Source organism: Heliangelus exortis, chromosome 2 (genome assembly GCF_036169615.1).
Source record: "Heliangelus exortis chromosome 2, bHelExo1.hap1, whole genome shotgun sequence".
In the NCBI taxonomy this organism is placed as follows: domain Eukaryota; kingdom Metazoa; phylum Chordata; class Aves; order Apodiformes; family Trochilidae; genus Heliangelus; species Heliangelus exortis.
In genome coordinates this window covers 147,153,258-147,176,540 of record NC_092423.1, presented here as the reverse complement: position 1 = coordinate 147,176,540, position 23,283 = coordinate 147,153,258, and the positions used below count along the sequence as shown (strand labels likewise).

General features: G+C 45.8%; 1 protein-coding gene and 2 long non-coding RNA genes across 5 annotated transcripts in view; 1 reads left to right on the top strand and 2 right to left on the bottom strand.

Moving 5' to 3' along the window:
* Window positions 1-6,448: 6,448 nt before the first annotated feature.
* On the bottom strand, window positions 6,449-6,931 carry LOC139793584 (uncharacterized). The gene is made up of 2 exons (XR_011724660.1): window positions 6,889-6,931; window positions 6,449-6,761 (listed from the first exon to the last, which is right to left on the bottom strand). It is a non-coding gene; the product is annotated as an uncharacterized lncRNA (long non-coding RNA).
* Window positions 6,932-9,269: 2,338 nt separating this feature from the next.
* On the bottom strand, window positions 9,270-10,655 carry LOC139793587 (uncharacterized). Its single transcript, XR_011724661.1, has 2 exons — window positions 10,115-10,655; window positions 9,270-9,691 (listed from the first exon to the last, which is right to left on the bottom strand). It is a non-coding gene; the product is annotated as an uncharacterized lncRNA (long non-coding RNA).
* Window positions 10,656-10,759: 104 nt separating this feature from the next.
* SLC45A4 (solute carrier family 45 member 4) overlaps window positions 10,760-23,283 on the top strand; it is a 68,228-nt gene continuing 55,704 nt past the window's right edge. Inside the window, exons 1-2 of one of the 3 annotated variants that reach the window (XM_071738499.1) lie at window positions 10,760-10,836; window positions 11,007-11,037. The gene's annotated coding sequence lies outside the window, so the exon portion shown is untranslated. The other 2 variants (XM_071738500.1, XM_071738498.1) reach the window with 2 other exon arrangements.

Sequence of the window (23,283 nt, the reverse complement as noted above, 5' to 3'; positions counted from 1 at the left end):
GTCCCTGCCCATGCAGAGGGGTTGGAATTAGATGATCTTTAAGGTCCCTTCCAACCCAAACCATTCCATGGACACAGACCAAACCCCTCCAAGAGTGGAGGTGAAGCTGTTGCTTGAATCTCTTCCTTCCCCTTGCTTCGCTGCCCTTTGTACTCCTTTGATCTCTGTAATTGGAGAATCCTAATGGGAGCACTGGAGTCTGAAGTGGCTCCAAGCCATTTTCTTTATTGCTGGATTAGTGCTGGGAGGGGAGGAAAATCTGCTGGCTGCTCGGCTTCAAGCGATTCAAGAGCTTTTCTGCTCCCAGCAATTCAAGAGCTTTCTGCTCCCTCATAGACTCAAGTGGTGAGCATCCCGTCCTGCCTCACTCCAGCCCAGCTAACTGCTTTTATGAATGGAGTTAAAAACAACAGATGCTGTGAAGCTGTTGCTAAGAAGCTGCTTTTTCTTTTTTTTTTTTCTGGTGTCCTGACTGCTCCGGCCAACAGAAGCCACAGCGCTGCCGGGCGCTGCACAGCCCTGAAATGAAGGAAGTGGGCAGGAAAAGAAAAGCACAGGTTCCCTATCTGTTCTCAGCCTGTATTTAGTTGAGCAATTATACCATTCCTGAGCTGCAATTATTCCTGGCAAGGTTTATTTATCTCATGGGAGACTTTTGGAATAACACGGGAGCTTGTGTAGGGAGTGTCAACCACCAGGCGAACGTGCCTTCCAGATCTGATTTTTTTTTTTTTTTTAAAAAAAAAAAGAAGTTAAGTAATTGTTTCTTTACAGCTTGGTCTTTGCCTTTTAATGACTCACATTTCTACCTTGTCAGCTTTCAACACGGGCCCTGCCTTCCCTCCCAGTACTACAATCCTCCCAGATCTCACCCACTGTGCCAGGTCACCCAGGGTGAAATGGTGAAAGACGAGAATCCATTTTGTCGGCGCCCTCTCCAGATGTTCCCCTTACAGGGGCTACAGAGACTGCAGGCACTGCAGTCAGAAGGCATAAAAAACAAGGTGCAAGCCTGCTTCTAATTCCTTCACTTGGAGGTTTGTCTGGGGTTTATTATTTGGACAAATCCAGATGCATTTTCACAGAGGCGGCAACAGGCTCGGATCCCCAGCTCTGTGCCAAGTGGCTCGTTCCCATTCCAGCCTCCTGTGGTGCAAAACTGCTCTTGAAAATAAAGAGGTGGTGCAAAACTGCTCTTGAAAATAAAGAGGGAGAAAGCTTCAACATTCATAAAACTAATCCTTTAGTTCTAATCTCAGCAAAACACCTTTTTTAGAAGAGTTCTGGTTTTGGTTTTTCCCTGTGTTCCTTTCTGAAAGTTGTGTTCAACTTGAGGCAGGGAGCAATTATGGAAAATTTCAGGCTGAATGGGGAAGTGTGGCCAACTTGTAAAGTAACTGGAAACACAGGGATAGAGAGGAAAGAGTGTGGCAACACGGGATGAAAGGTGCTGCATAAGTGGAGGATTCTTTTATATTTCAAGCTCTCCTCTCTCTGATATGCTAATTATGCTTTGCCTGATGCCTTGACAGTTCATTAATTTTTGGTCCAATTGCAGGCTGTTGAGTGCAGATAAATTTCAGGCTATTATGGGAACACCCTAGAAGTTTGTATAGAAAGGAAACTCTGTTTCCTGTATCATCCTTCTGGGGATCTTGAAAGAGTTCACAAAAGCCACTTAAGCAAACTTTCTTTGCAGGATAACGGAAGGAAAGGAAGCTGTGAACAAGCAAACAACACTCAATTCCATCAGACAAGAGATACTCATAGGTCATTAGAGAGAAAGTAAAGTCAGTGAATGCAACACACAAAAACTTAGCTTGTACTCTGAAAATAATGGGAATTTCTGCAGCTGCTCACTATTTCTCATCTATGAGAAGGTAAATCATGCCAAGTGCCAGAGAGACAGGGGGGGGGAAAGCTACACTGAAATCTTTTTGAAGCTTTTTGCAGTTCAAATAATGTCTTGTGGGGCAAGTTGGGGATGGCCATGGATCAGCTGAACAACCTCACTTTCTTCCTGTCATTAGCAGCATAGTTTCCAGAGGTCTCCTGCAACCAGCTGTGTATTTCTTTGTCACATACAGGTGGCAAGCAAAGGTCTGAAGAGCTGTAAGTTTCCCAGAGGGTTTGGCTTCCAGCACAGAATTCAGAAGGAGCTCAGAGGGCTGGGGCAAAACACAGCATCAGGTGTGCAAAGGCAGCCTCTGCCTCTAAGCCCTGGAAATAGTGGGGACTCCAGTTTAAGGGCTTGTCCCTGCCTTTGAATTTTAAAGCTGACATCCCCTATAGAACACACCCAGCCCTCTCAGAAGAGGAAGAGCTTCTACAGCAGGGTGACTGAAGCAGAGCCACCTCCAGGTCCCCCTCCAGCCCGGGGAAATGTTTGAGGAAAGATGCTGAAATTGCTTGAGAAGGAACTGGGAAGTGCAGCAGTTTTTATAGGGGTCAGAATTAGGAACTGGAGGGTGATTTACCCTAGGAGGGACAATATTATGTGGAAGGGCCTGACCACCATCTGCCAACCTCCACAGGCTGAGAGCCACCATGCAGCCTCTGCCTCTAAGCCCTGGAAATAGTGGGGACTCCAGTTTAAGGGCTTGTCCCTGCCTTTGAATTTAACACCTGTTTTCTAAGGACATGATGCTGATCCTACAGGATGTCTCCTTTCCTGACAGCTTCTCAATATCTTGGCTTCAGCTGCATTCCAGGGGGAGATTAAAATCACAGAGGGGATGAAAATCACAGAGGGGATGAAACGCTGTGAGTTTGTTAAAAGAAGTGCTCAGAGGAGAAAATTCACAAGTGGCTCGCTTGGAATGTGGATTTTGTAGTATCTGATGTAAATCCATATGGTAGAAAGAGTTTGTGTCTGCTGAAACCCCAGGAAAAAAACAGGCTGAAGTTTGCAGTTAACAGCAATGCACAGAGCTGTGTGTAGAAATGGTTTGAAGGAATACTCAGCAGTAACCAGAGCAGGGCAGGGGGAAGGGAGCAAAAGGGGAACAGCACAGCAGCATCTCTCATTTCTGGGAAGTGTTCAAACCAAGCCAGAAGGGATGGCATGAAGCTGACATCCCCTATAGAACATACCCACCCCTCTCAGAAGAGGAAGAGCTTCTACAGCAGGGTGACTGAAGATCCATATGAAAGGGCCAGACCACCTGACAGGTGATTTCCAGGACTGTTAAGAGAAAACAAAATAAATTTCAGCTCAGTTCAATGCCCTCTAGTCCTCAAATATACCTCTCAACTTCTCCAGCCAGGCTGCAACCTCTTCTTCACCAGGCCATATATAAAGAGGTCATGGAGAAGAATGTTGCTCATTAGAGGTCAAAAACCAAACCCTGAAGGCAACACCAAGGGCTTGTTGGGTGTCTCAGACAGGTTTCCAGTTCAGGTCTGACAGATGATAAGAAAAAATGGGAGGTGGCTGCTCTTTTCCCTGTACCTGTTGTGTTGTTGAAGAGAGGATTTCTGTCTCCAAGGGCTCTGACTGGCAATTTTTGAAAGGCACTGAAGAAAATACCAATTGTGAAAACATTTTTTCTGGCAGATTCTGCAGCATATGCTTCTGGTCTGACCAAAACCACTAACAGGAGGAAAAAAAGCGAGGAAAATACATGAAACTTTTGCCAACTGGAAAAAAAATATTTTGTTCAATTTTAGACCAATCCATTCAGGCCACTTCTTGTTTAATTGGATCTGGGGAGGGCCTTTTTACAGCAGAAATTCAACTGATTACTTGACAGGAAAAATCCAGACTCCTCAAAAACATTTCTCCTGGTCTCTCTGCAAAACTATCCGCAGCAGCAGAGCTTCCCTGGGGAGCTTGTTAAATCTCCTCAATAACCTCATTGCTAGGAACTTTCTCTCCTCTCAGTTTTATTAACTACTTCATCTTAAGCCATAACCTCATCTGCTCTCCTGGCTGTAAACAATCTCCATTCAAGCAGCCCCCTTCTGAGCTCCTTTCATCTTTCTGCTCTCTGGCCCAAGTGAGCACTAAGACATCCTCATGGAGAGCATCCCTCTGCACCCAGCATTAAGTGCATGGCAGTCCAGAAAGATGGGCTGAGACCCAATCAAGCAGAAAGAATCTTTATTCTTATCATGACATATGCAGAAAACATCCCCTGCTGCATTATATTCACTGATAATAGGGGGGGAAAGAACCAGGAATACAAAATTTTTAGTCCTACTGAAGCAGCCCTGGGTCTCTGAGGTGCTTAAGACAGGGGCTCAGTCACCAGGCTCCCAATCTGAGTTAGGAAAGAAGCTGCAGAACTGAGAGGATTTCCCAAGTCAGAAGAGCAGCAGGAAAGCTCATCCCCCTGACATTCCTCGTTCCTTTGCTGCTGGCACAGTGCTCACACACACAGCTCTGCAAAAAAGCAGTGTCACCTCCAGGTCCCCCTCCAGCCCGGGGAAATGTTTGAGGAAAGATGCTGAAATTGCTTGAGAAGGAACTGGGAAGTGCAGCAGTTTTTATAGGGGTCAGAATTGGGAACTGGAGGGTGATTTACCCTAGGAGGGACAATATTATGTGGAAGGGCCTGACCACCATCTGCCAACCTCCACAGGCTGAGGGCCACCAAGTGGGCAACGTGTGTGGTTTATCCAGCAGAAAACTACTTCTTTTTGGGTTTTATGTAGTTTCCCACCAAATCAGCTAGAAGGAACTGACTCTTCCAGAGCATATCCAGCCAGCAGATGAAAAAGAAAGGAAAAGATTTTTTTTTAGGGAGAAACTAGCTTTTAAATAGTTTTCCCTGAAAAGTGAAACTGAACCCCAACAAAAGCAATGTGAGTGTTCACATAGCTTCAGGTAGAGGGGGTTCCTCAAGTCAAACACTGCATGAAACCTGATGACTGGGGTGATATTCAGTTCTAGGAAAAGGGAAAAATTGTTAACTCCAAAATCTGTGAATTCATCAGTTTTCATTCAACTCTTAGAAAAGGAAGCAATTATAAGAACCCTAAGAAAAAAGTTCTCGTTATTTTACTGGGGATTTTCATTTCCACTCCAACCAGCTTTGGACTTTGGAAATGCTTTTTTTTTTTTTTCTCCCCTCAAAGTTTAAAATTACTTTCATATGAAACACTTTGGGGCCTGAAGTTGCTTGGTCATGGGGTTGGAAATTCAAGCAATTAGAATGAAAAAGTATTTACCCACTTCAGCTCAGTTTCTCAGTCACAACTACAACGAGAGTCTGCTCGGAGTTATTCTTGAAACTTGGGTTGCTTAAGTCATTTAAATAGATTTCTATTTCAGAAACAAAACGAGAGCCAACAATTTCACAATTAAAAGCTCGAGGGCTATAAAACTTGGCTTCACCTAAGACTCAACATTGTTTTTATTATCTTAATCACTGGGTTCTTTACATACTAATTTTCCATCCCGTTGCCAACCAGCGCCAATCCAGCCCGCTTTGCCATCACCCAGGTGAGCGTTACTCATGTTTTCAGGGGAATGTAAAAAAAACCCTGAATACAGCCAGCACAACAATGTTTATTTTTGTGCCTGCTCGTGGAGTCACAGCTGCAGATGTCACTAGCTTAGGTGTTGTTTCCTGGGATTTTCCAAAAAATACAGACTACGCTGCCGGGTTTTGCAGATGCAGTTTGCATGACCCGGTGCTAAACAATTTGAAATCCTGCCTGTGCTGGGACCCAGGATATTGTAAACACCAATTAGGTGTGTGACTGATGAAGCAAGGTGAGATAAATCACAACACGTGGTTGTAACAGGCTTTGGCAGAGCAAAGAGTGTCCTCCAGGAAGGCTACAGAGGCTTCAGGTCCCACCTGGGTGATCCGAAGAGAGGTGCCCAATAACACCTGCACAGTTTGAATCCAGCTGCAGCTAAAAGGCTGCAATGCAAGCAGGGATGAACACTCAGCAGCCAGGAAACTAACTGGTCTTTTTTTTTTCTCTGTTCATCTGTGTAAACTGGCCATAATACCAGCCAGCTTCCACCTGGGTAAGGCCAATGTGAATGAAGTCACTTTGGAAATCATCTCGAACTGAAACGGCCTCCTGGACTTCAGACTTCAGGGTTCTGGTTCTTTGCAAACCCAAAGCAAATTGTATCTGAACTTCAGTTTGGCTTTCAGTAAAAACAGAGAGACCAAATATCCTGGTGCAGAGGCAGAAACCTCATAAACATCATGGTTATGGTTTAATATGAGGCAGCTTGGAAGGAAAACTGACTAAGCTCATGGCCCAGGCAGAGAGGAACAGAAAGAGTAAATAGCATAAAAATAGTAAATATTTTTTTAAAAAGAGAGGTTCTCATCTCTCCATTGCAAGGGAAGAAGGGACTGAACAAGCCCCACAGTTCTCAAGTGCTATCCAGCAACATTTGAACTGCTTTTGGTGCTAAAGTGAACACTGAAAACCACTCTTCTTGATGGCCTGTCCAAGACATCTCTTGTCAGCTATAAACTGGAGCTTAATGTCTCACAGTTTTATTGTGAAGATAATTACAGACCACATAAATCCAAGAGGCAAGATATTTTTTTTTGTATACCCCTTTTTAGCTGTGCAAACCAGAAAAATAATGATAGGGAAGTCTAACTCTTCCAGGCATGATGAGACCTCACAAGTGGCAGCAGCAGCAAACACATCTCGTGTCCTCCATCAGCATCTTGCCAACATCACTGCATCCAGCTCCATGAATTGTTCCACCAGGAGCTGTTTACTTTCCATATGGAGTTGGGGTGGGAAATTACAGCTACTGCTTGTACTCCAGGTTGTAACTGAGGAGAAAGGTAAAGAGACCCTACACCCTGTTTGTTTAGGACTGTTGACATTGTTCCAGGGTGACATTGTTCCATGTGGGTAAACCTTGGGCACAAGACAGGGCAAAGGGCTGGGTCACTTTACCTGCCTGTCCTACCTGAAGCCATTTGGCTCTCAGAATTCAATTTTGGCTACCGTGAGGAAACTAAAGTGATAAAATCTGCCTGCCTGGGTGCCAGTATCCTGCTGTCCATGACTTGTCTGCTTCCAGGCAAAATGTCTTTGGTTGGTTTGCTGCAAGTCCACAGCCCTCGTCTAACAGGAAGGAACCATTCCCCTGCTTTTAGGGAAAAAAAGAAATAAAAATTAAGAGGAAAAAATAATAATAGAAAAAAAAAATTTAAAAATTAAAAAAAAAAAAAATTTAAAAAAAAGGCATCAAGGGACAAGGGCCATTTTACACACAGCCATTAAAGTTCCATCTTGATGACAGCATACATGTGGGGAGGGTGGGAAGAAGGATAAACAGCAGTTTCAGGCCCAGAGCACTGCTTTCCCATCAGATATTTCACTCTTTGTGAGAGATGCCCCGGGGATAAGTTACAGGCCAAATGTGTAAAAGTTGAGACTCATTTTTCATGTCCTGTTTACAAGTGTCCAGGCTGGCAGACCTCACCTGGGCTTCTGGGTGCTGAGATTTGCTCCAAGTTTAGCCTCAGGCTCCCCAAACCCATGGCCACTCCCCGTGAGGAGACACCTCCAAGAGTTATCTGTGTCAAACATCATTAAGTCTCAAAACAAGTCAAAACAACCCCGTGGGCTTTTGTCCATCTCGATGAAGAATTACCTTCTTTTAAAAGTCACAGCTTCAGTCTTCCCAGTCACAGGATTTTGGAGCAGCAGCAGCAGCAGCAGCCTTGTGAGGTTGGGATAATCTAGGAATCCCCGTGTTTCACGTGGAGCAATTCACACTAGATCTGAACACTGGCAAAAAGTCAGCAAAATCCATTATCGCATGATAATGCTCAAACATTTCATTAATTCCTAACCAGCTGTCCTCTGCTCCCTTACCCCTTTCATCACACAAACATTTCTCTAACTGTCTGAGGGAGGGGAGAGGGAGGATCAGACGCAGCCTCGTAAAATTCCTTCACCCGCTTTCCCTCCCCCCGCGGCAAGTTATTTCTTTTGACACCCATGTAAGATAATATTGGGGGTGTTGTTTGTTTGGCTTGGCTGGATGGTAAATTTTTCATAACAATTTTGTAAGCCAAGTACCTGTGAAACGGAGTGGAGAGAGCTCAGCTTGTTGATGAGCCCGGTTAATTAATGCATCTCCTGAAACGCAGAAGACCCCTTGCTCCAATTTCGACGCCAAGACCTCAGTGTTCAGAGGTCGTGTAAAATTCTGTTATTATGCTTTTATTTTTTTAAATTTTTAAATTAATATTTTTTTTTTAAAGTCCATGCCTCGCAGTGGAAGCGAGGACAAGTGAGGGATTGGTACCTTGGGGGCTTCTCTCACTACCTGACTCACAAAATGCAAACATGAATTTTAAAAGAGATTTTTAAGGTGACTTCCAGAGGTTTTCTTTAGGGAAAGCTCTTCTGGAAGTGCCTCAACTGCTGGCAACTGGAGCTGCTACACATCACCTCGGGTCACACTGAGGAACAGGGCTCACAAATGTCAATTTGCAGACCCTCACGAATGCCAGGAAAGAAAAAGGGGCTCCAACCTCACATTCAAACACAGTTTTGGGGCTTTTCTCCCAGTCCCACAAACATCAGCCTGAGAAACGCGGCTGACGCTCACTTCTCCCCTGCCAAGCCTTGAGGATGTGTTTGTTTATTTATTTATTATGGGTTAAATATTTAGAGCTGAGTAAGAACCTCAGGGGGAAAAGGTGGGTCAGCTTCCCTGGATTATTTGTCCACCCCCTCACTCTCATTATAAAAAAAAATGGGATTTTTTTATGCCAAAGTGTTATGTGGAAAATTACCCTTTCTGACTGTAGGGTTAGCTTAGGGCTGACAGTTGACAACTTTGAAGGAAAAATTACACGAGGAAACACAATGGAGAAATATCTGGACATGTTTGGACATGTCTGGACATGGCCAGCGCGGCTCTGAAATGTCAGGGCAAGGTAAGGACCATGCATTTTTTTTTAGGTATTTTAAAGGTACCCCAGGCTGTCACAGATTAATTGGTAATAAGCACCATAATTTATTAGTAGTAACTACACTCACATCTCAAGATCCCTACTCACTGATCTCAGTTGTGTTGGCCTCTAATAATTTCCACTACAGTCTTTTTCTTTTACCATGATTAGTCATTAGATATTTCTGCTACCATAAACATTGGTTTATTTTGTTTCTTTTATGGGGCAAACATTAATGTTTTATTAAGCTATAGTACAGATATTCAGCTGTAATATAATGGATGTCATTTGACTGTCAGGGTAAGTGTTACACTGGGCTGTCATCATATGGCAGCTTTATCTTTACCACTTGGCTAATTAAGAGACTTATTTTATAACTCTTTATTTATAAAAATTTTGCCACATGCCTTCACAAAGCTAGAAAGGTCGTTACAATATTTATAAACACCAGTAATGTGCCAAAAAAAATAGCATCGTTTTTTTAACAGACTTTTGGAATCCTCACAGAGGATGGTTAATGTAGTGACTCGTGCATGACTGTGGTCATGCATGCTTTTCAGTCCTTAGTCTGAATTAGTCTAAAACCAAATATATAATGATTATAGCATTCTAGAGTAAAATATTAATGTAGCTTTTTTCTTTTTCTTTAGGGCTTGAAGTCTTTTTGCTAGACTCAAGTCATATTGCTTTTTAATAGCACGTAGATGCGTCCAGTTCTTCCATTTTGCCTTCTGTGGTTTTCCTTTTTTCTTAAGTCTGGCGTGCTTCGTGGTTTATGTATTCTTGAGCTGCAGAGAAAGAAGTTCACAATTTAAAAAAAAAAAATTGTTTTGGAATATATACTTAACAGCATTTCAACAAACAATTACACTTATGCAACACAATTGCCTCTCTGCGTGCCACTCACACACTACTTCATGCACCCCCAGTTTAGATGTGTAATGAAAATTTAATATAACACTACCCTGCCCAATGCAGTCAGCACAATTAAAGCTAGGAAATGTAAGTAATTGGGAATAAACCCACTATATGCCTGCACCTAAAAGAAAATTTTAAAATGTAGTCTTTCACGGCCAAGTTTGCAGGGGCTGCTTCCAGTGTGTCAGGACTATGCCTGCAATCACGACCCAAGTGTTTTAACACCCGGGGGGTCATTGCAGGTTGTGTATTTGTATATCGTAGGGATGAGGAATGCCAGTGGTGTAGCTCACCTCATGAAAGCGCTGGGATGGGACCGGTGGAGAGGAGGAGGCTGGCGGCCTTCGTCGTGCAGATCAGGCGGTGGTGAAGCGGGAGGGAACCTCACGTGTGGCCAAACCTGAGGGAAAGGCGTTCTTTTTTTTTTCCCCTCAAGACGAAGGAGTATTCCAACGATTCGGGGGCCAAGGGCTTGGCCAGCGTCAGGTGGGGAAGGTCGCCCGCTCCCAGCGCTTTACCAAGCGGTTCCCTTCAGAGCCGCGCCACGGAATTTCTGAAGGAAAAAGCGCTCCGTTTCGTTCGGGGCAGATCAGGTGACAAATTCCAACCGCACTCTTCGACTCCGCGGGGCTCCTTTCCCCCTAGCAAGCTCCCTGGACACCCATAACCTCGCCACAACACCGCTTACCCCTCACCCACCCCCTCCATCCGCCCCGCTCCCCTCAGAGCCTCCCCTGGGGGGCTGCGCGGGCACCCCCGTAGCCCGCCAACAACCCCCAAGCCCCTTGGGGGGATGCTCGGGCACCCCCGTAGCCCCCCCTCCCGTCACCTTAGCAACGCCCCCCCTCAACCTTCCCCTCCTGGGCCACGCCCCCCTCATTGCATATTCATGAGCTCCCCCGGCGCGGGGAGGGGGCGGGGAGGGGGCGGAAGCGGAAGCGCGAGAGGGTTTCCGAGGATCCCGGTATAAAGCGCCCGTTGGTGCCCCCGTCTCGCCCGCCGCGCTCGTCCCGCCGTGAGTGACCTCGCCCTTCCCTCCTCTCCTTTTTTTTTTTCCCCCCCTTCCCTCCCCTTTCCCCTTCCCTCCCAACCCTCCCCGCCGCGGCCGTCGCTCTCCTCCTGCTCCTCATCATCATCATCATCTTCATCATCCTCCTCTTCCTCCCCCCTCGCCGCACGGAGCAGGTCCCGGGTGTAGGGGGAGACCCGGGGGCAGGTAAGGAAGGGGGTGGGTGGGTGGGAGAGGGGGTCTGGAGATTTTAGGGTCTGGGGGAGGGGGTGTGAGGGGTGTCCGTAGTGAGGGGAAGGAGCGGGTGAGGAAGGGTTTGGGGTGAGGTAGAGGAGGAGGTGAGGAAGGGTTTGGGGTGAGGGAGAGGAGGAGGTGAGGAACGGTTTGGGGTGAGGGAGAGGAGGAGGCGAGGAAGGGTTTGGGCTGAGGGAGAGGAGGAGGCGAGGAAGGGTTTGGGCTGAGGGAGAGGAGGAGGCGAGGAAGGGTTTGGGCTGAGGGAGAGGAGGAGGCGAGGAAGGGTTTGGGGTGAGGGAGAGGAGGAGGCGAGGAAGGGTTTGGGCTGAGGGAGAGGAGAGAGGATGGGTGGGGAAGGTGAGGAAGGGCTTGGGGTGAGGGAGAGGAGGAGGTGAGGAGGGATTTGGGATGAAGGAGAGGGGTGAGGAAGGGCTTGGGGTGAGGGAGAGGAGGAGGTGAGGAAGGGCTTGGGGTGAGGGAGAGGAGGAGGTGAGGAAGGGTTTGGGGTGAGGGAGAGGAGGAGGTGAGGAAGGGTTTGGCATGAGGGAGAGGAGGAGGTGAGGAAGGGTTTGGCATGAGGGAGAGGAGGAGGTGAGGAAGGGTTTGGCGTGAGGGAGAGGAGAGGGTGAGGAAGGGCTTGGGGTGAGGGAGAGGAGAAGGTGAGGAAGGGTTTGGGGTGAGGGAGAGGAGAGGGTGAGGAAGAGGAGAGGGCGAGGAAGGATTTGGGGTGAGGAAGAGGAGAGGGCGAGGAAGGATTTGGGGTGAGGGAGAGGAGAGGGTGAGGAAGGGTTTGGGGTGAGGGAGAGGAGAGGGTGAGGAAGGGTTTGGGACGAAGGAGAGGAGAGGGTGAGGAAGGGTTTGGGGTGAGGGAGAGGAGAGGGTGAGGGAGAGGAGAGGGTGAGGAAGGGTTTGGGGTGAGGGAGAGGAGGGGGTGAGGAAGGGTTTGGGGTGAGGGAGAGGAGAGGGTGAAGAAGGGCTTGGGGTGAGGGAGAGGAGGAGGTGAGGAAGGGTTTGGGGTGAGGGAGAGGAGAGAGGATGGGTGGGGAAGGTGAGGAAGGGCTTGGGGTGAGGGAGAGAAGGAGGTGAGGAGGGATTTGGGATGAAGAAGAGGGGTGAGGAAGGGTTTGGGGCGAGGGAGAGGAGGGGGTGAGGGGTTTGGGGCGAGGGAGAGGAGGAGGTGAGGAAGGGCTTGGGGTGAGGGAGAGAAGGAGGTGAGGAGGGATTTGGGATGAAGAAGAGGGGTGAGGAAGGGTTTGGGGCGAGGGAGAGGAGGGGGTGAGGGGTTTGGGGCGAGGGAGAGGAGGAGGTGAGGAAGGGTTTGGGGCGAGGGAGAGGAGGAGGTGAGGAAGGGTTTGGGGCGAGGGAGAGGAGGAGGTGAGGAAGGGTTTGGGGCGAGGGAGAGGAGGAGGTGAGGAAGGGTTTGGGGCGAGGGAGAGGAGGAGGTGAGGAAGGGTTTGGGGCGAGGGAGAGGAGGAGGTGAGGAAGGGTTTGGGGCGAGGGAGAGGAGGAGGTGAGGAAGGGTTTGGGACGAGGGAGAGGAGGTGAGGAAGGGTTTGGGGCGAGGGAGAGGAGGTGAGGAAGGGTTTGGGGCGAGGGAGAGGAGGTGAGGAAGGGTTTGGGGCGAGGGAGAGGAGGTGAGGAAGGGTTTGGGGCGAGGGAGAGGAGGTGAGGAAGGGTTTGGGGCGAGGGAGAGGAGGTGAGGAAGGGTTTGGGGCGAGGGAGAGGAGGTGAGGAAGGGTTTGGGACGAGGGAGAGGAGGTGAGGAAGGGTTTGGGGCGAGGGAGAGGAGGTGAGGAAGGGTTTGGGGCGAGGGAGAGGAGGTGAGGAAGGGTTTGGGACGAGGGAGAGGAGGTGAGGAAGGGTTTGGGACGAGGGAGAGGAGGTGAGGAAGGGTTTGGGACGAGGGAGAGGAGGTGAGGAAGGGTTTGGGACGAGGGAGAGGAGGTGAGGAAGGGTTTGGGACGAGGGAGAGGAGGTGAGGAAGGGTTTGGGACGAGGGAGAGGAGGTGAGGAAGGGTTTGGGACGAGGGAGAGGAGGTGAGGAAGGGTTTGGGACGAGGGAGAGGAGGTGAGGAAGGGTTTGGGACGAAGGAGGGGTGAGGGAGAGGAGAGGGGATGGGTGGGGAAGGTGAGGAAAGTGAGGAAGAGTTTGGGATGAAGGAGAGGAGTAGGTGAGGAAGGGCTTGGGGTGAGGGACAGGAGAGGGTTGGTGGTGGTGAAGGGAGGGTTTGGGGTAAGGGAGAGGAGGTGAAGGGTTTGGGGTGAAGGAGAGGAGGAGGTGGTGATAGTGAGGAAGGGCTTGGAATGAGGGAGAGGAGAGGGGATGGGTGGTGAAGGTGAAGGGAAGGTTTGGGGTGAGGGAGAGGAGGAGGAGAGGAAGGGCTTGGGGTGAGGGAGGGGTGGTGAAGGTGAGAAAGGGTTTGGGGTGGTGATGGTAAGGGTTGGGGTGAGGGACATGGAGGGGTTTTGGATGGTAAGTAATGTTTGAAGAGGTGTGGGTGGGACTGAAGCCAGGAAAGGGCTGAGAAGCTTTTGGATGGAGTAGCTATGGGGCTGGAGAAGTGAGGAAGGAATTGAGGGGCTTTGGTGTGAGGGATGTGTGGGGCTGTAAAGATGGGAAGGGGATGAGGAGCTTTAGGGTGTGGTAGATGTGAGGATGCAGAGAGACAGGAAAGGGATGAGGGGAGAGAGACATGGGGCTGCAGAGGTGGAATTTGGAAAGAATTGGACTCTGGTGAGGGACTGGGCTAAGGGAGGTGTGGGGCTGTAGAAATTAGGGTGGGATGAGGACTGAATGGTAGGATGGGTAAGGTGGGGTTGGAGAGGCTTGACTGGGATGTCTGGGATAGTGAATCCTAATGAGGTGAAGATGGGCTGAGAAAGAGTTGGCCAAGTGCCCCTTTGAGTATGATGGAAGAGGACTTGAGAAAGGGACCACAGATGGAAATTAGTGTAGCTTTTCAGACTATTAAACTTCACTACTCTGCCATCTAAATAATTCCACACTTAATCTGTAACCTGATCTGAATGCTTTACCATAAAACAGTAAAGTCTCACCACACCTACTCTGATATGATGGTGGTGGAGTATTGGGTGAAGAAATTACTCTTAAGGAAAACTGCAGCTTTCATAGATTTAAGATCATGTTAGCAGTGATTGCAACTCCAGCCCTAATTTAGCACCTCGAGCAGGTGTGTGAGCTGTGTTTGACCTTAGAAAACGTTCTCTGTGTGGAGAAGTTTTCTTCTGTAGTGGTTGGCCTGCTGTATTCTCTATGAATAGTGGGGGAAAAAAGGAAGGGAGGAAAAGCTCCAGCCAAGGCTCTGACTCTGCACTGGGTGCAGTGAGTGACTCAATGTTGCTAGAGCTTGGCTAATGCAACAAATTACAAATGGGAGAGGGTAGGAATGATATTGCAGAATGTTGAACAGAGGAGGCAATTCCTTCCTCAGGAAAGGAGAGGTGTTACAAGAAGTGGATCTACAGGGATAGGCAGCTGCAGTAACTCCAGCACTGGAAGGATTCATGAGAAGAAACTGCAGTGTTACAGCACAGATCCTTACTGCTCTGTAAGAACTGATCCAGTACGATCTGTGTTCGTGTTCCACTGCTTTGATCAGGCAGTGCTACTAAAATATTTAATGAAATATGGCTTGACCAGGTGCCTGAGCTCAAAGAAACAAAGAGCTGCTGGTGAATACTTTGTGTTTCCCTGCAGAAGTCAGGGTTTTTGTTTTTTGGTTTTTTTTAAATACCTGGCAGAAATGGTTGCTGATGTGATTGCACTGACACAGCTTGTGTATGCCTCCTTCCCCCACACCAGTATTGCAAAAGATAAGGTCTTGCACACCTTGCTTGGTGTGTTTAATGATTATACTGGACTGACGAAATATTCAGCAGGCCTAATTTTTTCCTTCCTAAATAAGGAAGGGAAAGATGAGAGATTAAGGGAACTCTGGCTAAAGAAGAAGTACTTTTTTTTTTTTTTTTTTTTTAAACTTAAAGTTTGAAAAGCTGACATTTATTGTAAGCTCCTAAAGTTGTATCTAGTAGTCTCTGAAGCATCTAAAAAACATCTGTGAGTTCCCATGTCTGTCAAAGATAGTGGCAGCTGCTGTCTTGGAACTGAGAGCTTCATTCCTATATTAATGAGTTTAAATTGGGTATTTAAGGGAGTTTTCATGACAAAATAACAATTTCCATGATCTAATGGATGGGATCAGTGGAACAACTTCTATTTCAGTTAGCTGCTTGTAATATCAGAGGCCAATTTACATGGGGTTGGCTCATGCCTCTCTGAGCCAGTAAATGATAGCAGTTCTTGCACTCAATTATGTATGACTGAGGCATCTTCAGTAAAACTGAAAACGTGTGGTTCCATAGATAACCCTCTTGCATAAAGTGTGTGTGGACTTCCCCAGGAACCTGCTGCTCCCTGGGAGTTTGTCCCTGGGAGAGGAATGAGCAGTATCTGCTGATGGGATTTTGTTTGGATGCTGTGGGGACTCCTTGCAATCAAAAGCAGTCCTTTTCCTTCAAAGCAGAAAATCTGTTTTAAATACACCTGTATTGTCCTGCCTTCAGCTGACAAAGGAGGATGATTTCTGCTGGAGGTGTCCTTCATTTGTGGTGAGAAGATAGTTGGAAGGATGACTTAGCTGGCACACTGGCTGCTCCCTCTGTCATATTACAACAAAATTCACAAAGTGGCCACTTGTTCCTGTGCCTTTTCAGTGGGGCAGCACAAGTGGAATATTTACATGGCTTCCAATGAAGCCTGGTGTCACTCTGACACAATGCACAGGATTGAATGTTGTAAGTACACGTTACCCAAAGTTTTCAAACTGAAGAGAATATTGTAGCCCATCTGAGGAGCTTTCTGAAGCCACTGCATTCTGCTGTGTGAAAACACAGGCTCTGAGGAGCTTAGAGAAAGCAGGCTGCATTTGGAACCATCTCACAAGGCTGTGACCTCAGAGGTTAATTACCTTTAAACTCGCTCCAGTCCTGGATTCACTGACAGCCAGGAAGTTAGGTCTTGGTAATTTAATATTGCTCTGCTTGTGTGCTAGGGCTGGAATTTGTGGACTCCACATTTATCTCTGGGTAAACTCTGTTTAAATGGGTCATTTCTAAAAGCCATGGGAACACTAACTTTGGATGGTACCAGCAGAGCATTTCACCAGTGAAACTTCATCTAATGTTTGGTTTTTGTTTTTTTTTAAAACCCTTGAAGTCAAAATGAGTAGCTTAGAAAAGATGCTTAAGCTTTGAGAGACATTTTATGCCTAGGTGGGAAGCTGATGGCTAAAATGATGGCTGCAGCTCTCAGTATGGTTGCAGGTAACACTTCTGTACTTCCAGCAGGCAGTGTTTTAAGTAAAAAAGGATTCCTTTACACAGTAACACTTGATCTTGCCTGGCTTAATCTGTAAACTCTGCCTGTTACGTGCTGCTGTCATTCTTTGTTGAACACCTCATGTTTTCAGGCTTCAATTCCTACAGCACGTAGCCAGTTTTACTCACAGTATGTAGGCACTTCCACTCTCATGTTATGCAAAAAAAAGTGAAATCCATTCACATCACCCATCACAGGAGCTGCAGCTGGCAGCCTTTACCTCTGCTGCCACCCTAAAATATTTGCATCAGATGCCTCAGCAGTGTGTGTGGAGCAACAGTGCCCGTGCATTTGTGTCATGTTTGATAAAAACAAGCTTCACTTGCACTTCAAACTGGCTTTATTGTGATGGTTAATATAGAAACATGCTGAACAGAGGCAAAGCTACTTGGGTTGAAATGGGGCTTCCCAGTTAGGCTGCCAGGAGAGCTGCTGTGGAAGTGATGAGGCTGTCATGTGGTGGACAGGGAAGCTTTGGCAGCTTGCAGAGTTAAGAGGTAACATGAACTGTTTGTGCTGCATTTTACTTTTTGCAAGGGTCACTCCCACAACCTGTAATACTTGTGAGTTCCCTGGCTGTGACCTCTTCCAGCTACAGGCATAAGATTCATCAAAACTGCTGACTGTGGCATAGCCATGTGAGCTGTTTCTGCCTAGGAGAAAAACTGATTTGGTAAATATTCTGTCAGAGCTTCCAGCCCTTCAACTCACAGCTCCTTGCCAGCCTCACAAAACATTCAATGTGTTCTGAATTTAAAGAATAGAGTGCAGTGACTGTCACCTGGCTTAATATACCAGCACTAAACTGTTTGAAACAGTTTTTGCAGTGGTGTTTGGAACAATACTTTTCCTAAGCAGAGCGTTACTCCTGCTTTAATGAGTCCAATAAACTTTATAGCAGAGCTGTGTATTTCACCACAGAGAAGCAGAAAATACAAATGATTCTGTCAAATCCAGTTCCCAGACAGCTGAGACAGAACGCCTGCTGCCAGGATGAGTGACACCAGGTCTAGAGCTTGACAGACAGCTGATGCTTCAGTTTGAGAGTGACCTTCCAGACAGGAGACCCTTGGACAGCCCAGAAACCAAGCCTGGACACAGACACTGTTAAACTACAGAGCTCTGTGCTGTGAACTAAAGATTTTACATGCCTTTGGTAAGCTGCTGCTGGTCAGGTGACTGTTTTACAGTCAGCAGCTTATCAGTTACCCACACATCTTGCAGTTGGGTCCCAGCCCTCCTTGGAGTAACCACCCAAAACTTCCATGGGTAAAGCATATTGTGACTTCCAGCTGGCACTCTGAGAGCCTCTTGAATCCAGCCACTTAGTTATTGCTATCCTGAATAAACTAGTTATTCTGTTATGCTTCTGTATCTCTGGTCACTCTTCCAAGTGGAACAAGATACTCTGCATGAAAATGAGCTGAGTTCATGCTATTAAATCTAGACCTGGTAGAGTTGCTGGGGACTGGATTTGCCTCCAGTTAAAAGCTGAACTTTCGACATCTCAGCAATGGATTCAGAGCACTGCAGTGCCTGAAGCTGCTGAGTGGTTTGTGTGCTGTTGAACTGCCATCTTAGGGAAAGTGGCATGCAGTGGCTTTAGCTAAAACCCCTTAGTGCTGGTATTTCTAACAAGTACTGCAAAGTCATTAAGCCAGCAGCTGGCATAGTGCATTATAACAACTCTGGAGAAGCAGCCACGTTTTCTCATCAAACTTGGCTCTTGGCAAGTGACTCTGGCAAGCATCAGGACACAAAGCTGTTGTTGGGCAATGGTTTGGTTTGTTTTAGGAGCTGCTTCTGACCTTGGCTTGGCATTTGCTGGCATGGAGTCTGCTTGGACATGAATCTCATTACATAGGTGATGGGAAGTTGGTGTCTGCAACATGGACAACTAATAAAACCCTTAACCCAGTTAAAGCTGGGGAAGACTTGCTTCCCAGGACTCCCTTTTATGAAGGGTATAGGCTATTAAAATTGTTTCTCTAGCTTTAGGACACCTGGCTTGCTTGATACTTAGGGTTTGAATAGCAGGTTGTGGGTTTTTTTGCAGTATTATAAGAAAACTGATTAATCTGGGAGCCTGAGGTGCTCTGGGAGTGGACTGAGACTTCTTCCCTCGTAAGACTGAAATTGTCAGTCAGTATTTGCTGGTTGTATTGCAAAGGTATAAAAGCATAGGAGGTAGACAAAACTTAGCACTAAAGAACAGATTGAAGATGCTTTTAAATGTCTTAGCACTCTGTGAGCACTAGGAAAACATTGCCTCTGAGTTGTTTTGCTAAACTGTATTTGAAGTGGGTTTGATCAGTGTTCTGAGGAGGGCAACACTGGCACTTTTAGCAGAGCAGGGAGAAAACCTCATTTCCTCATCTTGTGTTAAATGAGAGCACTAATGTTTTTGTAACTGAAATTGAAACCAGTGTTATGCTGACCCTGCATATTTTCTATCCTGCTGGCTGGCCTGGACTACTTCTGCATGCAGTATAGTCCATTTATTTTGGAGACTTGAAAACAAGCCATTATCACCCTTTGGTGCCAGATAAATAAATGATCTAACTGGGGGCTGTACCCAAAGTGCTCTTTTATAAAAGCACAACTGCATGTCACACTTATCTTTGTCATTCTGTCCTTGAATATATGATCAGCCTTCCTGGACCACATCCAGAAACCAGTGGCTTAACCCAACAAGCAATGACTACAGAACAGTCAGATTTCTTGCCACTTATTTTCCTACCATCACTTACATGCAGCAAGCAGTCTTCCAGAATACACTTAATCTGAGTGCTGTTAAATTTACAACTTGATTATCAATCATATGGGAGCACAAATAGAGAAACAGGGATGAACTATTAAAACAGTGTTGATGCTGGATCTTTATTCCCAGGTAATGAAAACTTCAGTTTTGGTTTTTTGTGGTTTGGTGGTTTTGTTTGTGGGGTTTTTTTGTATGGAGGGTTTTTTTTTGTTGTTGTTTTTGTTGTTTTGTTTTGTTTTGTTTTTTTTTTGTGGGGAGGGAGAAGGCATGCAAGCAGGGTAAAAACACTCCTCCCATTTTATAAGGAGAATATCTGAACAAATACACTGAGCTGTGCAGTCTGGCCCTGGCTACTCCCAGAGGAGTCATTTGACAGTCTGAACCATTGCTCCTTAGAGTAGTGTGGCTGGCCAGCAAACTCCCAAGAGTTCAAAACATAACCCAAAACAAATGCACAACTTGCTTTAACACACTGAGTTTACATATCCTGTTTGCTGTCTGAAATGTATCTGGGGGAATCAGCTTGTGATGTAGGTTTGTTCTTGTTCTACTTCTAACTTCTATTAAGAAAGGGAAAAGGCTTACCTTACACCCCTCAGTTCAGGAGTTACCCTGATTATTTCAAAAAACATTGGTGGGGCTCTGGCTGCCATTTGTGTTGGTAGTCACAGCCTAAAAATCAAAACATTTAATTCCTTCAAGAGACTGGAAGGGGTGGTGGCTTTACAGTTACATGAGCCCTTCATGATCCTACAGTCTTGCTGGCCTTACAATTGGGGCTTTTCCTGCTGCTTTGCTTTCAAATCATCTTTCCAATTCTGCCAGGTATTCAAAGCTCTCAATATGCAGCTGCTCAGCAGTAGAACTTTGTCAACTGGAGGGACAGCATCGAACCAGATGTGTCCTCTTCCAGATGGTCACTCTGGGATAGTTTGCATGACAATTCAGGATGCCATTTGAAAATAAGCCTTTTGACCCCAGAGTGCTAGTGGGATCTCTAATCTTCTTTGTATGCATATGAGCTGGACTGGGGTGCTAGATAAGTGTATCTACTTTATACCTACAGCCTTTCAACTGTGTAGTAGTCCTCAGTAAAGCTGTATATAAAAGGATTTGGGTTCCCATCCAGTGATTTGTGTGAGCACCTTCCATACCTGCCTATTCATTTAGTGGTCTTGTTACTAAATTGTCAGTAATTCTTTTTACTAGTGAGGAACAGTAGGATCTACTTGTGGGCAAGTAATCATCTTTGGTGTGATGACTTAAGATAGAACTTTAATACCCTGTCTCTGGATATTCTTAGCCTGTTCATGGCTAGAACTAATTAATATCACTTTGCCTATGTAAAACCTAATGTCTTGGGGATCTTCAGTATAAACTTGACTCCATGCTCCTTGAAGAGATTTCTTTGCATCTCCCTACCTCTGCATATGTCACTTCATGGAAAGTGACACTTAAAAACCAGTATTCAGTAACTGCAAACTACTAAACATTTATGTTCATGACACTATGAACTTCCAGCTCGTTCCAGCAGCCCAATGCTGCACAGGATTTCCCTGAGCTGCATTTAGCAGCATTCTCTTCCTTATTAACTGTGCTCCTAAATTAACACTGTTTCCAAGAGATCAGTTCCAGTTTTGTGTTAAGGCTGGTTACTGAATAACTGGTTGTAATGAATGCCTAAATTTATTACTGGTTCAATAATAGCTGCACTGTTCCCTTAACTTGAGACTCTTTCAGAAGCTTTTGGTCAACAGGCTCACTGTCCGGGTGGCTCTGCAAGGAGGCTCTGTAGGTATTTCCAAATCTTTCACTTGCAGGATCCTTCAATGAACTTGTCAAGTTGACTTAATTGTGGTTCATAACCTCATCCTGCCTACTGGGGATTTAGTGATTGATGTGTCCTTGATGGCATTCACCAATCTTTCAAGTTTTTAGGGGATTTCCCACTGACAAAGCCACAGGCTGTTAAGTGGCCCATGGTCAAACATTCCTACTAGACAAAGCTTTAAGTCCCTACATAGCAATTACTGTTGTAAAATGGAATACACACCACAGCTTACAAAAGACAAATTCTTTAAGTGTGGTGTGCAGAAATAGCTGCAGCCCAAACCATTTGGAGATTTTGTCTCTAAGGAAATGGGGTAAGGAAGCTGCTGCAGTCCTGTGCTTCAAGCATTCCCAGTAAAATTGCTTTGTGGTAGGAAAAAAAAAAAGTCTGACCTAGAGAGGTGTTTGAGGAGAGGTGTTGGTAATAGTTCCCCAAGGTTTAATACAAAGAGTGTATTGTCTGCTAAGGACAGAGTCTCATATTAATGTGTTTAAGTATTTAAGTTCTGTGTTTACAACATCTGCATTCTGCCATATACTGTCCATCTTGCATTTAAATCAGCATGGTCAGGGTAGAAGTTCTGTGCAGATGAAAACAACACTTTGTTTATCTCTAGTAGCAGCATGCAGTTCATTAATATTGCATCTACCTGTAACTTGGAAAATGAATGGAAGCCTGCCAATGACAAATATTTAATAAAAATGGGTCCCTTATTTTTACTTTAATGACTGTTCAGCATACTTTTTAATTCTTACCTGGTGTGGTTCTGCCAGTGCTGTTACAATGCTTCATTTTCTTGCCACTGTTGATGTAGGGATTCAATAATGTTCTTTATAAGTGTCTGGGTAATAGTGATATCTTTTTCAAATAACAACACTGCTCCATTGTTAGCTTTCACTGAAGAGATTTTTAAAATACTGGATTAAACTGAGAGCAAACCAAGAAGCCAAGGTTGGAAATGTCTCAGCTCCATTGTTAAAGCAAGCAAGAGCCCAGAACTTTCCTTCCTTAGTTTGGTACCCTCTGAGGAGAAACTGCAGCTCTAGAAATTGGCTGATGTGAGCTGCCAAGTCTAGAGCTACCTAAATCTGTCTTTTTGCATCTGAATGAGTTTAGGGTTGTAATAATGCTGTCACCCTTCCAACCTTGCAGGAAAAAAAATGATAATGTGGAAGAGTTACAGGACCAATGGATACATCTCAAATTGTTAGGTTAGTCTTGAACTCCATGATCTTAAATCACAATTCTGTGATTCTCTGTCTGTCTGGGCTTATAGTTTGGTGTTAATGTGCATTCCCCAGACTTCCAAGCAGGTTAGGCACAGACTTAAACTCCAGATGGTGCAGAGAAAGCCTGGCTAACTTTCCTCATCAGTTAGGTTTCACTCTTGGCATGTGTAAAGGACATATCCAGAGTGATGGATGAGTGTCACTGTGATCTACTGGGATTTGGAGTATGGATTCAGTGTATAACAACCAGTTCTTCAGACATCAATGTACCTGCAGCAAATGGCAGTCCCAGCTGCTCCACACAGTAGGAAATGTTTTGTAGAAAGCATGTGAGGAGGCACATATGTGTGTTCAGTTTATTTTCTGTCCAGCCAAGAAATGTAGGATCAGGCCACTCGAGATCCTGCCCATGTAGCTGAGGATGTTACCTGATGCCTGTCTGAAAGGAAACTGGAATCCATTTTAATTGCAGTATTTTCTTCAGTAGGAATTTGTGTTTCATACCAAACCTGGGAAAAACTTGTGGCTGTGTATTTTGAAGGCTTATAACAGCCTATTTGCAGAGTTTTGTGCTCCATGTCAGTGAAGGTTTAAGCCAGGCTTTTTGTTACAGGACAAATATTCTGTCATGAGGGAAAATACAGCCTATAGTTGTATATTTTGTATTCATCCTGTTTCTCCAGACTTCATGTATGATGAGTAGTGAGGCAAGGGCATGTTAAGCTCTTGAAGGAAAGTGAGCTGAGAAAGCTTTCCCAGCTGAAACTCTTGGGTTATCAATGCAAAGTGCAGTTTGTACAAGCAGGAAGAACTTTACAGGCACTACATGACTTCTGTTCCTGCATAATTTGCTTTTTTCCTAGTAAATCAGTTTTTTATCCCCCAACTCCCTGAGCCAATTAAGTTATCTTAAACTCATTGCCAGTTGATTGAAAGCAAGAGCACAGGCTAAGAGTAGTGGTGTTGTCTCATCATGGTTGTTTAAACATGGAATTGCAAC